General features: G+C 35.2%; 1 protein-coding gene and 1 non-coding gene across 4 annotated transcripts in view; one reads left to right on the forward strand and one right to left on the reverse strand.

Annotated features, from left to right (window-relative positions):
• The window catches only part of RSRC1 (arginine and serine rich coiled-coil 1), a 449,373-nt gene that overhangs the window by 11,923 nt on the left and 420,725 nt on the right, over window positions 1-16,725 (forward strand). The window lies entirely within an intron of this gene.
• LOC132491510 (U6 spliceosomal RNA) lies at window positions 7,691-7,797 on the reverse strand. The gene has a single exon (XR_009532720.1). It is a non-coding gene; the product is annotated as a U6 spliceosomal RNA (small nuclear RNA).

Consider the following 16,725-nt stretch of genomic DNA (forward strand, 5'->3'; position numbering starts at 1 on the left):
ATCTGGAGAGGGTTGTATGTTTTGGATAATGCTAGAAAATATGGTTGAATCGGATGGGGACCATGGTATGGAGAGACTTGATAGAAGCAGGTATTCAGAAGTTATTGAAGGTTTTTGAGAAGAAGAGTGCTCGGATAAAAACAGCATTTTAGGAAGATCAGTTTCTTTTCTCTGTTTAGTTTTTCATTCTATTAGGCTCTAGTTGTGGGGGTAAATTAGCAGCCTGATTTTATTATCTGGGCATAAAATTCTATAAATCTCTCTGAATCTGAAGTTGGATAATAGGAGTAAGTCCAAATGTTTAAATTTTCTGGCCTTGTATTATTTGGCCTCAGCCTCCTCTCCTTTGTACACACAACATACATGCAAGCCATTCTGTGTTACATTCCTTTTGTTCTCCATCTATGTCTCTGAGTTGCTAGCTTTGTTTCTTTGAGCATGCTCTTTCTTCCAGTTTCTTATATTATCTCTACTTTGAGAAGTTTTCCTACCCTTTAGTGTTCAGTTCTATTTAATCTCTAATTTTCTTCTTCCTTAAATCCTTTTTTGATTTTTACCTTTCCACTCCCAAGTCAAATTTAATCCATCCTTTCTCTGACCCACCATCACAGTTGATTCCTGATTTGTAACAGTTACATTATGAATACTATGTTTTTGTTATTCTCATATATTGTAAACTCTTGCAGGGCAATCTCTTGGTATCTAACATAATGCCTTGCTTGTAGAAGCTGATTACCAGAAAACAACTTCAGTTGAAAATTTCCTGTCAGTGAGAGTAGAAATAATAATCCATGCTTTTGTATGGTCTTTTACATTTTGTAGAGTACTTTCGTACACACTTTATAAGTCAATGACATTTTGATTAGGAAAATACAAGTCACTCAATTCCAAGCATCAAGGTTTTAAGATGGGGAATTAAAGGCTTATGTAACCTTTGGAGGAGCTCAGGGAATTAGGGAAGCTATCACTGATTATTTTAGCCTAAGCGTGGAAGCTGCTTCTTTTCTTAGAAGTCACTGGAAATCTTAAGAACTCTGGGTTTGTAGCACCAAAGTGTGTGGTTCTCAAGAAACTACTTACCAGGAAGCTGCTTCTCTACCCAAGTATCTACCTATTACTTCCTCCAGAGGGGAATCTGGAGACGTTAATTTCTTCTCTTTTGCAGTGCAAGGAAGACTTTAAAAGGAATGGCAGTGGACATCTAGTCAGCAACAAATTATCCAGCACACATGCATTTTACTAAATGTTTTGAGTTTTGTAACTGTCAGGCTGTCATGCAGGGTAATACCTTCATTTTGTATATGAGGAAGCAAGTTCAGAGGTTTATTCAAGACAGCAACTTCTCAGCCTCTTGCATCGACACTTCTGCATTTAACTGCAATAACTAAATAATCTGGAGACACTGAAAAGTCCTAAATTTTGAGAAAATACTTTATCCATGTTTTATACACAACATTATTTTGGTAATGTATTTTAGGAATTTATTCTTCAAAATGTTCAAACTAAAGAGTTTCTAGGTTAATCTTGGTTTAAGAAGAAAATTGAACAACTCATTCTTTGAACAGTTTAGTTAATTAAGACTTTAATTTAAGTAAAGAAGTTGTAAGTACATTCGTTCCTTAATATGTGCAGGGGATTGATTCCAGGACCTGCTGCAGGTACCCAAATCTGAGGATTCTCAGGTCCCATAGTTGGCCTTCCGTATCCACGGTTCCGGATCTACATATCCAACCAACTGTGGATCGTGTAGTATTGTCATATTTTCTTTAAAGTTTTTATTTATTTATTTATTTATTTATTTATTTATGGCTGTGTTGGGTCTTCGTTATTGTGCGTGGTCTTTCTCTAGTTGCGGAGAGCGGGGGCTACTGTTCACGTGGTTCGCGGGCTTCTTGTTGCTGCGGCTTCTCTTGTTGCAGAGCACGGGCTCTAGGCACGTGGGCTTCAGTAGTTGTGGCTCGCATGCTCAGTAGTTGTCACTTGCATGCTCTAGAGCACAGGCTCAATAGTTGTGGTGCACGGGCTTATTTGCTCCATGACATGTGGGATCTTCCCGGACCAGTGCTTGAACCAATGTCCCCTGCACTGGCAGGCGGATTCTTAACACTGCACCACCAGGGACATCCCTTTTTTTAAGTTTTTATTTTACATTGGAGTATAGTTTTATTTTTTCATTTTTTTGTTTATTAATTTTATTTTTGGCTGCATTGGGTCTTCATTGTTGTGAGCGGGCTTTCTCTAGTTGTGGCGAGCAGGGGATACTCTTCGTTGCTGTGTGTGGGCTTCTCATATTGGTGGCTTTTGTTGAACAGCATGGGCTCTAGGTGTGCGGGCTTCAGTAGTTGTGTCACGTGGGCTCAGTAGTTGTGGCTCACGGGCTGTAGAGCGCAGACTCAGTAGTTGTAGTGCACGGGCTTAGTTGCTCCGTGGCATGTGGGATATTCCCGGACCAGGGCTTGAACCCGTGTCCCCCGCATTGGCAGGTGGATTCTTTTTTTTTTAATTTTATTTATTTATTTTTGGCTGTGTTGGGTCTTCGTTTCTGTGCAAGGGCTTTCTCTGGTTGCGGCAAGTGGGGGCCACTCTTCATCGCCCTGCGTGGGCCTTTCACTATCGCGACCTCTCTTGTGGAGCACAGGCTCCAGACGCACAGGCTCAGTAATTGTGGCTCACGGGCCTAGTTGCTCCGCGGCATGTGGGATCTTCCCAAACCAGAGCTTGAACCTGTGTCCCCTGCATTGGCAGGTGGATTCTTAACCACTACTCCACCAGGGAAGCCCTTGGAGTATAGTTGATGGACAACGTTGTGTTAGTTTCAGGTGTACAGTAAAGTGATTCAGTTATACATCTACATGTATCTGTTCTTTCTCAAATTCTTTTCCCATTTAGGTTGTTATATAATATTGAGCAGAGTTTCCTGTGCTATACAGTAGGTCCTTGTTGGTTATCCATTTTAAATATAGCAGTGTGTACATGTCAGTCCCAAACTTCCTAACTATTCCTTCCCCCCACCTTTTCCCTGGTAACCATAAGTTCAGTACTGCAGTATTTATTGAAAAAAAATCCACGTATAAATGGACCCTCACAGTTCAAACCCATGTTGTTCAAGGGTTAACTGTAGTGAGTTTTTCAAAGAAAAAGTACTATGTGATTCTAAATTTACAGGTATGTTGTTAATGATCTCTGTGCTTTTTAATAGCAAAGTGATTTCAGTCATGCAAAGTCAAATACTTTCACAAAACTTTGTTGTTACATGTCTAAAAAACAAGATGAAGCATGTTTTGAGGGATGGCAGAAGGAGGGAAATCAAATGTGTGAAGTTGCTGCAAGTTCCGTGGATAAGTTATAGAGTAATTTGATGATTATGCTTTTTAGTATAGTTTCTGTATTCTTCTTGAAGTACTCAAGTTGTGACATGTATCATGTCACTTCCTTTTACAACAGTAAGAAACCTACTATTATTCACAGTATATTTACTTTTTTCCTCAATTCTAGGATACACAGAAAGTAGTTACAAAATTGCTGATATGTACCACTTTGAAAAACAAACTTACAGAGTCACATATTTTTTATGGTTCTTTTTATCTCTACTCTGGGGTATTTGGTTCTCCTCTCCACTTTATTATGGTTAGTTTCTTTGAAGAGTTAGGTTCATTTGTTTCTGTTTATATTTCATTTAAAATTTTTTTATCCCCTAAGTTTTTAAATTGTATTTACTTTTTGGTCCCCCCGCCTTTATTTTAGTATGTGAAACATTAACATGGTTCCAAAAGACAGCACTATAAAAGGTGTGCACGGAGAAGTATCATGCCCCTTTATACCTTCTATCCTTTTCCTAACCACCTCCTAGAACTAATCCTATTAGTTTGTGTTTTAGCTTTCCTCCGTTTCTTTTTAAACAAAGTAGTGGTTATATCTATGGCATACTATAGATACTCTTTGAACTTTGCTTTTTCTATTTACTAATATATCTTGGAAATCACTATATCAATTAATAGTACTCTTACTCATTTTTTATAGCTGCTTATTGTACTTCATTGTGTGAATGTATCATGATTTGTTTAGCCAGTTTCCTAGGTATGGACCTTAAAGACAGTGCCAAAATTTTACAGTTACTAAAAAGCTGTCATGAATAACCTGGTGCTTGATTATTTTTGTATTGTTGGAGGTGTATCTTCAGGGGAAATTCCTAGAAGTGGGATTGCTGAATCAAAAGGTAAATAAGTTTGTGATTTTGTTGGAAATTGCTGAATTCCTCTCAGTAATGTAAGAGAGTTCTGTTTCCTCACAGCCTTAGTGACAGAATGTCATTTTTATTTTTTATTTGATTTTATTTTTTAATTGAAATTTATTTATTTTTTACTAATTATGATTAGTTTTATTTTACTTGAAGTATAATTGACTTACAATATTATATTAGTTTCAAGTGTAAAACATAGTGATATTTTTATGTGTTATATCATTTTATACATTTTATACAAAATGATCACCACAGTAAGTCTAGGTCTGTCACCATACAAAGTTATAACAATATTACTGATTATATTTCTTATGCTGTACTGTTATAGTTCCTTGACTTATTTTGTAACTGGAAGTTTGTTCCTGTTAATCTCCCTCACCTATTTCACTCATCCCCCACAACCCCCTCCCCCTAGCAACCATCAGAGGGTTGGTTGTATGTGAATCTGTTTCTGTTTTGTTATGTCTGTTCATTTGTTTTGTTTTTTAGGTTTCACATATAAGTGAAATCGTATGGAATTTGTCTTTTTCGGTCTGACTTATTTCACTTAGCATAATACCCTTTAGGTCCAGGTTGTTACAAATGGCAAGATTTCATTCTTTTTTATGGCTAAGGAATAGTCCATTATATATATGTATGACATCTTTATTCATTCATTTATCCATGGACACTTAGGTTGCTTCCATGTTGGCTATTGTAAATAATGCTGCAGTGAACAAAGGGGTGCATATATCTTTTTAAATTAGTGTTTTTGTTTTCTTGGGAAAATACCCAAAAGTGGAATTGCTGGATTGTATGGTAGTTCTATTTTTAATTTTTTTGAGGAACCTCCATACCATTTCCCATAGTGCCTGTATCAATTTACATTCCCACCAACAGTGCACAAAGGTTCCCTTTTCTCTACATCTTTGCTAACACTTGTTATTTGTTGTCTTTTTGATAATAGCCATTCTGACAGGTGTGAGGTGATATCTCATTGTTGTTCTAATTTGCATTTTCCTCATGATTAGTGATGTTGAACATCTTGTCATGTGGCTGTTGGTCATCTGTATGTTTTCTTTGGAAAAATGTCTGTTCAGGTCCTCAGCTCATTTTATAATCGGTTATTTGTTTTTTTGATGTTGAGTTGTATGAGTTCATTGTATATTTTGGATATTAACCCATTATCAGATATATCATTTGCAAATATCTTCTGCCATTCAGTAGGCTGCCTTTTGGTTTTGTTGATAGTTTCCTTCACTATGCAAAAGCTTTTTGGTTTGATATAGTCCCATTTGTTTATTTTTGCTTTTGTTTCCCTTGCTTAAGGAGATGTGTCCAAAAAATATTGCTAAGACCAATGTTGAAGAGCATACTGCCATTTTCTTCTAAAAGTTGTATGGTTTCAAATCTTAAATTTAAGTCTTTAATCTATTTTGAGTGTATGTTTGTGTATGGTGTGAAAAAGGAGTCCAGTTTGATTCTTTTGCATGTAATTGTCCAGTTTTCCTAGCACCATTTATTGAAGAGATTGTCTTTTCCCTATTGTATGTTCTTACCTTCTTTGTTGTAGATTAATTACCCATGTTAAGCGTGGGTTCATTTCTGGGCTGTGTATACTGTTCCATTGAGCTATGTGTCTGTTTTTTTGCTAGTACCATACTGTTTTGGTTACTTTTGCTTTGTAGTACAGTTTGAAAGCAGGGAGCGTAATACCTTCTTCTTTGTTCTTCTTTCTCAAAATTATTTTGGCTCTTTGGGGTCTTTTGTGTTTCCATACAAATTTTAGAATTATTTGTTCTAGTTTTGTGAAAAATGTCATGTGTATTTTGATAGGGATTGCATTGTATGTCGTCTTTTGAAAACTCTTTGTCCAGATCTTCTGTCCCTTTTTTAATTGGATTGCTTGTTTTTTGCTATTGAGTTATATGAGTTTTTTTTTCTTTTTTCCCCCTCTTTTTTAAAAAAATTGAAGTATAGTTGATTTACAATGCTGTGCCAATCTCTGCTGTACAGCAGAGTGACTCAGTTTATACTCATATAGACATGCTTTTTTTTATATTCTTTTCCATTATGGTTTATCACAGGATATTGAGTATAGTTTCCTGTGCTATACATTAGGACTTTGTTGTTTATCCATTCTAAATGTAATAGTTTGCATCTACCAACCCCAAACTCCCAATCCATTCCTCTCCCTCCCCACCTCCCCTTTGGCAATCACAAGTCTGTTCTCTATGAGTCTGCTTCTGTTTTGCAGAGAGTTTCATTTGTGCCATATTCTAGATTCCACATATACATGATATCATACAGTATTTGTCTTTCTCTTTCTGACTTACTTTACTTAGTATGATAATCTCTAGTTGCATCCATGTTGCTGCAAATGGCATTATTTCATTCTTTTTTATGGCTGAGTAGTATTCCATTGTATACATGTACCACATCTTCTTTATCCATTCATCTGTTGATGGACATTTAGGTAGTTTCCATGTCTTGGCTATTGTGAACAGTGCTGCTATGAACATAGGGGCTCATGTGTCTTTTTGAATTGTAGTTTAGTCTGGGTATATTCCCAGGAGTTGGATTGCTGAATCATATGGTAATTCTATTTTTAGTTTTCTGAGGAACCTTCACACTGTTTTCCATAGTGGCTGTACCAACTTACATTCCCACCAGCAGTGTAGGAAGGTTAGCTTTTCTCCACACCCTCTTCAATATTTGTTATTTGTAGACTTTTTAATGATGGCCATTCGGACTGGTGTGAGGTGGTACCTCACTGTAGTTTTGATTGGCATTTCTCTAATAATGAGTGATGTTGAGCATCTTTTCATGTGCCTACTGGCCATCTGTATGTCTTATTTGGAGAAATGTCTATTAAGGTCTTCTGCCCATTTTTTGATTGGGTTGTTTGTTTTGTTGTTGTATGAGCTGTTTGTATACTTTGGAGATTAAGCCCTTGTCTGTCGCATCATTTGCAGATATTTTCTCCCATTCAGCAGGTTGTCTTTTCTTTCTTTTTTTTTTTCTTTAATGGTTTCCTTTGCCATGCAAAAGCTTGTAAGTTTGATTAGGTTCCATTTGTTTATTTCTATTACCTTAGGAGACTGCCCTAAGAAAACATTGGTATGATTTATGTCAGAGAATGTTTTGCCTGTGCTCTTTTCTAGGAGTTTTATGGTATCATGTCTGTGTTTAAGTCTTTAAGCCATTTTGAGTTTTTTTTTTTTTTTTGTGCATGTTGTGAGGGCGTGTTCTAACTTCATTGACTTACATGCAGCTGTCCAGCTTTCCCAGCACTACTTGCTGAAGAGACTGTCTTTTTCCCATTTTATATTCTTGCCTCCGTTGTTGAAGATTAATTGACTGTAGGTGTGTGGGTTTATTTCTGGGCTCTCTATTCTGTTCCATTGATCCATATGCCTGCTTTTGTCCCAATACCATACTGCTTTGATTACTGTAGCTTTGTAGTACTGTAAAAATATGGAACGCTTCACAAATTTGCGTGTCATCCTTGTGCAGAGACCATGCTAGTCTTCTCTGTATCATTCCAGTTTTAGTATATGTGCTGCTGAAGCAAGCACCGTATGAGTTTCTTATATACAGTTGACCCTTGAACAACACCGGTTTGAACTGCAAGGGTCCACTTATACGTCATTTTTTCCCAATACATATGTACTGCGGTACTACACTGTTGAGTTTGGTTGAATCTGTGGATGTGGATCTGGGGATGTGGAGGGTTGAAAGTTATATGAGGATTTTTGACTGTGGCGGGGAGGGAGGAGTTGATACCCCAACCCCTGAGTTCTTCAAGAGTCATCTGTATTTTGGATATTAATTTGTTACTAGGTATGTGATTTACACATATCTTCTCCCATTCAGTACATTGTCTTTTCATTTTATTGATAGCTTCCTTTGCTGTGCAGAAACCTTTTCATTTAATGTAGCCATATTTGTTGATTTTTGCTTTTGTTGTCTATTCCCAAAAACCATTGCCAAGACTTAGGTCAAGAATATTTTCCCCTATGTTTTATTCTAGGAGTTTTGTGGTTTCAGGTCTTATGTTTAAGTCTTAAATCCATTTTGAGTTCATTTTTGTGTATGGTGTAAGATAGTGGCCCAGTTTCATTCTTTTACACATAACTATCCAGCTTTCTCAACACCATTTATTGAAGAGAGTATTTCCTCATTGTAGTCTTGACTTCTTTGATGTAAATTAATTGATGATATGCACATGGGTTTATTTCTGAGCTCTCTAATCTGTTCCATTGATCTATGTGTCTGTTTTTATGCCGAAACCATATTGTTTTGAATGCTTTGTAATATAGATTGAAATCAGGAAGCATGATTCCTCCAGCTTTTTCTTTTTTCTCAAGATTGTTTTGGCTGTTTGGTGTCTTTTGTGGTCCATACAAATTTTAGGATTGTTTGTTCTAATTCTGTGAAAATGCCATTGGAATTTTGATAGAGATTGCATTGAATATGTATATTATGTTTGGTAGTATGGATTATGTTAATTTTATACCCTGATGCCTTACTCAATTCTGTTATTGCTTGAGTTTTAGCATTGATTCTCTATGGCTTATCAGATACACTATCATGTTGTCTGCAAATAGAAATAGTTTTACTTCTTTCCAATTTTTATTCTTCTGTTTGCTTTCTCTCATCTAATTGCATTGGCTTTTACTTCCAATAAAATATTGAATACCAGTGGAGGTGATATATATCCTTGTCTTTTTCCTGATTTTAGTATAAAAGCTCCTAGTGTTTCCTTATGAAGAAATATACTGGCTCTGGGGCTACAGTATATATATTTTGTTATGTTAAGAGAGGATCTATCACTTTGTTTTTGTTTTTTTCCAGGAATGGATATTGAATTTTGTTGAAGGCTTTTTCATCATCTGTGGATAGAATCAAGTTTTGTTTTGTTTTTTTCCCTTAGATCTATTAAGGAACTAATCTTGCTTTTCTGGAATAAATCTCAATTGGTCTTGGTGTAGTATTTTCTTGATGTGGGATTCTGTTCACTAATTTTTAAGTTTAGTACTTTTATAGTCATACGTGATGTTGGTATTTTTTTTACATCATGTTTATCAGTTATTCTCTTATCATTATTCTTGCTTCATACAAAGATTTGGTAAGTTTTCCTTCATTTTTAATGCTCTGGAACTATTTGTGGAGCATTGGGATTGTCTGGTATTCAGAGTTTTGGTAGATTTGTGAAACCATCTGGGCCTGGTGCTTTTTTTGTTGAATGGTGCATTGATAACTTTGTTTCTTCAACAGAAATTGGTCAATTTAAACTTTATATTTCTCATAGGTTTAATTTTGGTAAACTATTTTTCTAGTATATTACCTATTTAATCTATATTTTGAAATTTATTTGCCTATAAGTCTGCAAAGTAGTTTCTTATGGTTTAAACATTTTTTCTTCTGTTTCAATGCTTATTTTTCTCTTGTCATTTATTATGTTGTTTACCTATGCTTTCTCCTTTGCTTTATTAAGTTGGATGGTTGATTATCTATTTTGTTAATGTAAAAGAAATCATTTTGATTTATTATTTAGATCTTTTTCTCCATTTTCTACCTTATTAATTTCTGCTTTTATCCTTCTTTTCTGCTTTGTGCTTTCTTTGGTGTACTTTATTATTCTTTTTCAAGTGTTTTGAGCTGCTAATTTATGTATATTTGTATTTCATTTCTATTGATAAGAGTGTTTAAGTGTATGGATGTTCTTTTAATCACTGCTTTAAATATATCCCTTAGTTTATTTCAACATATTTTTATGAGAAATTTCAAGCATACAGCAAAATTGAGTTTTACAGTGAAGACCCATATATCCACCACCTAGATATTACCATTACCATTTTATTTACTTTATCACATATCTATCCATTTATCTATTTCTCTCACTATCCATTAATTTATCCTAATTTTTTGATGCATTTCCAGTTTCAGGCATCAGTAGGCTTTCCCCTTAAATACTTCTGCATACTTATGAGTAAGTAGAGTTCAGTATTCCTTTATAAATTTTTCTTTTTTTAAAAAAATTATTTACTTATTTATATTTGGCTGTGTTGGGTCTTATTGCCACGTGTGGGCTTTTCTGTAGTCATGGCGAGCAGGGCTACTCGTTGTTGCAGTGCACGGACTTCTCATTGCGGTGGCTTCTCTTGTTGCGGAGCACAGGCTCTAGGTGCACAGGCTTCAGTAGTTGTGGCTTGTGGGCTCTAGAGCACAGGCTCAGTAGTTGTGGCACAAGGGCTTAGTTGCTCCGCAGCATGTGGGATCTTCCCAGACCAGGGATCAAACCTGTGTCTCCTGCATTGGCAGGTGGATTCTTAACCACCGTGCCACCAGGGAAGTCCCTAAATTTTTCCTTTTGAAAACAAAACTTTGACATTTTTCTTTGAGGCAAAATTTATATACATTGAAATGCACAAATTCTAAGCATACACTTGCTGTGTTTTGATGCATGTATATACCTTCCAAAATATATTACCATTACCCCAGAAAGTTCCCTTATAATTTTTGACAATTAATTCTTGCTTACATTCTCCTTAGAGGTAACCACTGTTTTGACTTTTTTTCTACTGTAGATTAGTTTTCATGAGTGTTAAAAATTTTTATTCAGCATGATACATTTTGAGATTCATTCATGTTGTTGTGTATGTCAGTAGTTCATTCCTTTTTATTGTTGAATAGTATTCTATTGTATGGATATGTTACTTTTTTTCTAGAATTTTATGTATATATAATCACATAGTAGTGGTATTTTACATAGTAGTGATATTTTACGTGTGGCTTCTTACAGTAAGCATAATGCTTTGATGTACATATCATTACTTCATTCCTGTTTATTGCTAGTAGTGAACTACCACAGTTGATTTTTTTCTTGTTATGGACTCCTGGGCTATTTCTGGGTTGGGCTATTATGAATAAAGCTACTATAAACATTTCTTTTACACGTCTTTTTTGTGGATATCTATATTCATTTCTCTTAAGTGAAAATCTAGTAATGGAACTTCTGAGTCATTGTGTAGGTGTCTGTTTTAGTTTTATAAGAAAAAAAATAGCTTTCCAAATGATTTTTTATGGCTGTATCATTTTATATTCCCACCAAAAATGTATATGAGTTCTAGTTACTTACAGATTCACCCACACTTGGTGTGTTAGTCTTATTAATTTTAGCCAAAGTGGGGGGCTTGTAGTGCCATTTCATGGTTTTAATTTGCATTTATAATTTTAGCTTTTTTGTTTATATCTATGGTGCATTCAAATGATTTTTTTAATTGTAAAAAACACATAAATTATAATTTTAAACAAATTTTCAAGGTATATTTTAGTATTGTTATCTGTATGCACACTGTTGTACAGAATATTTCTAGAACTCTTTCATCTTCTGTGACAGAAATTCTAAACCCTTGGAACAACAACTCCCAGTTTCCCCCTCCTCCCCTGTCTTGGCAATCACCATTCTACTTTGTTTCTATGAGTTTGATTGCATCAGACAACTCATATATAAGTGGGATCGTGCAGTGTTTTGTCTTTTTTTATTTTCTTATTTCACTTAGCATAATGGCCCAAGTTTCATCTATATTATAACACAGGACAGGATTTCCATCTTTTTCAAGGCTGAATATTATTCCATTTTCGTATATACCACATTTTCTTTATGTGTTTATCCACTGATGGACACTTAAATTGTTTCCACATCTTGGATATAGTGAATAATGCTGCAGTGCAGATGGGTGTGCCAATATTTCTTCAATATCCTGCTTTCAGTTCTTTTTGGTTATATATTCAGAAGTGGGATTGCTGAATCCCTATGGTAGTTCTATTTTTAATTTTTTGAGGAACCTCCATACTGTTTGCATAGCTGCTTGCACTATTTTACAATCTAACCAACAGTGCACAAGGGTTCCAATTTCTTCACATACTTGCCAACACTTAATTTTTCTTTTTTTTTGATAGTCACATCCTAACAGGTATAATGTGGTATCTTTGTTTTTGATTTGCATTCTGCTGTTGATTTAGTAATGTTGAGAATCTTTTCATATTCCTGTCAGCCATTTACACATCTTCTTTGGAGAAATGTTTATTTGAGTTTTTTTTTTTACCAATTTTTAATCTGGTTATTTGTTTTTTTGTTTATGAGTTGTAGGGATTTTAAAATATATTCTGTATATTAACCCCTTACCTGAGCTATGGTTTGGAGATATTTTCTACTATTTGATAGATTGTCTTTTTACTCTGTTGATTGTTTCCTGTACAGAAGTTTTAAGGTTTGATGTAGTCCCATTTATCTAATTTTTCTTTTAAACCTGTGCTTTTGGTGTCATATGCAAGCAATAATTGACCATTTCAATGTCATGATGCTTTTACCCTTTCTTCTAGGAGTTTTATAGTTTTAGGTATGCTTAGCTCTTTAATCCATTTGAGTTAATATTTATATATGGTGTTAAGAAAAGGGTCCACCTTCATTCTTTCGCATGTGAATATACAGTTTTCCCAACATTTGTTGAAAAGGCTCTCATTTCTCCATTGTGTAGTCTTGTCACCATTGTTGAAGATTATTTTACCATATACACAAGGGTTATTTTTGGGCTCTCTTTTCTGTTCTCTTTGTCTATATGTCTGTCTGTATGCATATATCGTACTTTGATTACTGTAGCTTTGTAATATATTTTGAAATCAGGAAGTATGAGGCCTCCAGTCTTGTTCCTTCTCAAGATTGTTTTGGCTACTTTGGTCCTTTGAGATTCCATATCAATTTCAGAGTTTTTTTTTTTCTGTTTCTGCAAAAAATGCCATTTGGGTCTTGATAGGAATTGCTTTGAATCTGTAGATAGCTTTGGTAGTATGGACTCCTGCGAAGGTTTAACAGTATTAAGACTCCTGCTTCCTTGGTTAAGTTTATTCCTAAATTTTTTTTTTTTTAATGTTACTGTAAGTGGGATTGTTTTCTTAATTTCCTTTTCAGATTGCTCATTGTTAGTATATAGAAATGCAAATTATTTTTGACTGTTGATTCTGAATTTATTAGTTCTAACATTGTGTGTCTGTGTGTAATCTTAGGATTTTCTACATATAAGATCATGTCATCTGTGAACAGAGGTATCTTTCCAATTTGGATGCTGTTTATTTCTTTTTCATGCCTAATTGCTCTGGCTAAGAATTCTAGTACTGTGTTGAGTAGAAGTGGTGAGTGTGGGAATCTGTCTTGTTCCTGAATTTAGAGGGAAAATCTTTCAGTTTTTCACTGTTGGGTATGATGTTATTCCTGGGTCTTTTTTTTTTATAAATTTATTTATTTTATTTATTTATTTTTGGCTGCACTGGGTCTTCATTGCTGCGCACGGGCTTTCTCTAGTTGCGGTGAGCGGGGGCTACTCTTTGTTGCGGTGCGCAGGCTTCTCATTGCAGTGGCTTCTCTTGTCGCGGAGCACGGGCTCTAGGCACACGGGCTTCAGTAGTTGTGGCACACGGGCTCAATAGTTGTGGCGCACAAGCTCTAGAGAGCAGGCTCAGTAGTTGTGGCACACAGGCTTAGCTGCTCCACAGCATGTGGGATCTTCCCGGACCAGGGCTTGAACCCGCATCCCCTGCATTGGCAGGCGGATTCTTAACCACTGCGCCACCAGGGAAGTCCCTTCCTGGGTCTTTTATATATGACCTTTCTTATGTTGGGGTACTTCTGTTCCTAATTTGTTGACTGTTTTTATCATGAAAAGGTGTTGAACTTTATGAAATGATTTTTTTCTACATCAGCTGAGATGATCACGTGTTTTGGTTTTTTAAAATATTTATTTGGCCGTGTCAGGTCTTAGTTGCGGCACGCAGGATCTTTTGTTGTGGTGTGCGGGCTTCTCTCTAGTTGTGGTCTGCAGGCTCCAGGGCACGTGGGCTCTCTAGTTGTGGCGCGTGGGCTCTCTAGCTGTGGCACGTGGGCTCCAGAGCGCGTGAACTCAGTAGTTGCGGTGCGCAGGATCTCTAGTTGTGGCCCATGGGCTCTAGAGTTTGTGGGCTTAGTTACCCTGAGGCATGTGGAATCTTAGTTCCCCGACCAGGGATCAAACCCGCATTGCCTGCGTTGGAAGGCGGATTCTTAACCCCTGGGCCACCAGGGGAGTCCCAATCATGTCTTTTTTTTGTTCTCCATTCTGTTAATGTGGTATATTGCATTTATTGATTTTTGTATATTTAATGTTCTTTTCATTCAAGGGATAAATCCCATTTGGTTGTGCTGTATAAGTGTTTTAATGTGCTGCTGAATTTGGTTTGGTAGTGTTTTGTTGATCTTTTTGTATCAATGTTACTCATGGATATTCATCTTTAGTTTTATTTTCTTGTGTTATGGTTGTATGTCTTCGGTATCAGGGTTATAATGATGGCTTATAACATGAGTTTGGAAGTGTTCCCTCCTCTTCAATTTTGAGAGGGATTGGCATTGTTATTTAAATGTTTGGTAAAATTCTCCAGTGAAGCTATCTGGTCCTGAGCTTTTATTTGTTGGGAGGTTTTTTATTGCTGATTCATTCTCCTTGCTTCAGATTTCTTATTTCCTTATGATTTAGTCATAGTAAATTATATATTTTTAGAAATTTATTCATTTTTTCTGTTATTTAATTGGTTGGTGTATAATTGTTCATAGTAGTTTCATAATCCTTTTTATTTCTTTTATTATATTTTGTTCTTTTTTTAGTTCTTTGAGTTGTAAAGGTAGGTTGTTGGTTTGAGACTTCTGGCCTTTTTTAAAGATAGGCATTTCCTGCTATATACTACCCTGTTAGGACAGCTTTTGTTGCAACCCATAAGTTTTGGCATGTTGTGTTTTCATTTTCATTTTTTCTCAAGATATTTTCTAATTTCCCTTGTGATTTCTTTTTTGACCCATTGGTTTTTTTCAAGAGTATGTTGTTTAATTTTTACATATTTATGAATTTCCCAGTTTTTCTGCTGCTTTTGTTTCATTCAAGTTTCTTTTTATTGTGCTCAGAAAAGATACTTTGTATAATTTCAGTGTTTTAAAATTTGTTAAGAGTTATTTTGTGACCTAACACGTGATCTATCCTTCAGGAATGTTCCATGTACAGTTGTGAAGAATGTGTATTCTTTTGCTGTTGGGTGGAGTGTTTTGTATATGTCTGTGAGGTGCAGTTGATCTACAGTGTTGTTCAAGTCTTCTGCTTACTTATAGATATCTTCTGTTTGGTTGTTCTATCCATGTGGAAAGTGGGTTATTGAAATCTATTCTTGTTGTGTTACTCTGTATTTTTCCTTCAATTCTGTCATTGTTTCATATATTTGAGTAATCTGTTATTAAGTATATATATATTCATAGCTGTTATATTTCCCTAGTGAATTGACCCTTTTATTATTGCATAATATCTTTTTTTCGAGGTTTTGACACTTATGAATAAAGCTGTTTTAAATATCTGTGTGGAGATTTTTGTGCGGACATATGTTTTCAACTCGTTTGGGTAAATACTAAGGGGTGGAATTGCTGGATCATATGGTAAAAGTATGTTTAGCCTTCTGAGAAACTGCCAGACTGACTTCTGAAGTGGCCGTACCATTTTGCATTCCCAGGAGTAAATGAGAGTTCCTGTTGCTCCACATACTTAACAGCATTTGGTGTTGCCAGTTTTCCAGGTTTGGGCCATTTGAATAGGTTTTTAGTGGTATCTCATTGTTATTTTAATTTGTATTTCCCTGATGACATATGATGTGGAACATCTTTTCATATGCTTATTTGCCATCTTTGGTGTGTTGTCTCTTAAGGGCCATATTGTAGTTGGGCTGCTCGTTTTCTTATTTTTGACTTTTAAGAGTTCTTTGAATATTTTAGGTAACAGTCCTTTATCAGATGTGTTTTTTTGCAAATATTTTCTCCCAATCTGTGGCTTGTTGTTTTATTTTCTGATGTCCTTTGCAGAGTAGATTTTTAAAAAAATTATACTGATATTTTTAAGGGAAAAATATGTGGCATTTTCAAACTACATTTTGTAAAAAATTTCAAAATTCTTAAATCATTTGAAATATTTCCATTGTTCTTTAAATATATTTTTTTCTTGTCATAAGTTTTAAGATCTATTTTCTTTGCAACTTTTCAAATATACAATACAGATTATTCATTTTCGTCACCGTGCTGCATATTACATCCCCATGTTTTAATTATCTTATTGCTGGAACTTTGTACCTTTTGATCCCCTCCACATACTTTTAAGAAGCTTTAAATTTTAACGATGTCCATCTTTATCAATTATTTATTTCATGGATCATGCCTTTGATGATATATTTAAAAAGTATACATATCCAAGGTTATCTAGGTTTTCTCCTATGTTCTAGGTGTTCTGTAGTTTTATGTTTTAAACTTAGGCCTGTAATCCCTTTTGAGTTAATTTTTGTGAAAAATATAAGGTCAATGACAAGGTTCATTGTTATACATGTGAATGTCCAGCTGTTCCAGCACCATTTGTTGAAATGAGTATCTTTACTTCATTGTATTG

This window comes from Mesoplodon densirostris, chromosome 5 (assembly GCF_025265405.1).
Source record: "Mesoplodon densirostris isolate mMesDen1 chromosome 5, mMesDen1 primary haplotype, whole genome shotgun sequence".
In the NCBI taxonomy this organism is placed as follows: domain Eukaryota; kingdom Metazoa; phylum Chordata; class Mammalia; order Artiodactyla; family Ziphiidae; genus Mesoplodon; species Mesoplodon densirostris.